This window comes from Cynara cardunculus (genome assembly GCF_001531365.2).
Source record: "Cynara cardunculus var. scolymus isolate 2C chromosome LG 5, CcrdV1, whole genome shotgun sequence".
NCBI classification, from domain to species: Eukaryota; Viridiplantae; Streptophyta; class Magnoliopsida; order Asterales; family Asteraceae; genus Cynara; species Cynara cardunculus.
Window position 1 is genome coordinate 29,409,915 of NC_037532.1, and position 1,344 is coordinate 29,411,258.

Genomic DNA, 1,344 nt, shown 5'->3' on the forward strand with positions numbered 1-1,344 from the left:
ATATATATATATATATATATATATATATATATATATATATAAAAGTTCAGTTGCAAACTGATTTTCGGTTGTGAAATGGGGAACAGAGGAGAGTCAACGTCTACATTCAGTATGAATAACGAAGGGCATTCAATATGCATAGGTGATGTGACCGCCCCTATATATATTACACTATCATCAATTAAAATGAAAATATTTAATCCATTGTTAATTATTTTATTTTCCTCTTTCCTTTTAAGTTTTTACTTTTTACGCCTTTTATTAGACTGACTTGGTTTGTTTCTTTTTTGTCATTTATCGGGACTCGAGATGCAAAACAATGTATAGATATGTCACACACAATCGTCAAATTTATTTTACAGTTAATTTTTAAGATGTGTTTGAATCATATATCCCCCATATGTGTATAACGGTCAGCAAGTTCCGAATCCCGCTCGTTCTTTTCTTGGGTCAAGAAGCAATTTCAAACATTTCCATTGATTATGGAATTCTTTAGTGTTTTTATACTATTATAAATTAGGTGTTTTCGTCATACTGAAACTTTTGATTGTATGAACTATGGCCATTTGATCGTTGAATTTATTTTGATGTTATTATCTATGATTATTGGATTAAAAAGGCTTAAGTATAATCGCACTGTATTTCGTGACGTAGTTTTGTGTGTTTTGAGGTATATATGATGTGATTTGTGGTTTTACTATAACCGTACTTTGAACACTTAAGACAAATTGTCGATCGTTAGATCCCGACAATCAAATCCAAGACAAATTGACTAGTTTCTGCAAAGAACGAAAAGATGTGATACATATATTTTTTGTTAGTTTCGTTTGGATTTGAGTGTTTTGATTATTAATTGGTAGATTGTCGAGGTGATGGTTGATGAATTGTCGAAAATAATGTAAGCTTTTAACAAATATGTAATTATTATTATATTAATGTTTAGAATAATTATTAGTTACATTGCATATATTTTGATTTGATTTCTTTTTTGTCTGAATTACTTTTAAAACTTTTATTTTAGTATACACAAATATGAAATCTCAAACATTTAAACATACATCTATACTATCTATACTATATTATAAAGTATTTGACAAAAACTCTTGAAAAACTATTTTTTATGCTTGAAGTATTGTTTATCAATGCATATTACTTAAAATTCAAAATTACAAGTAGATTGTGCTTAAGTACAACTTATTAAAACTTTATCTTTGAATTCTTGTAACTAACTGCAGATAAACATAATCAAATATAGAATAAACATCTCATTTTAAATATAAAAAATCTAAAATATAATTAGGATAATCATCAAATTCTAACAAAATACTTAATTATTATCTTTAT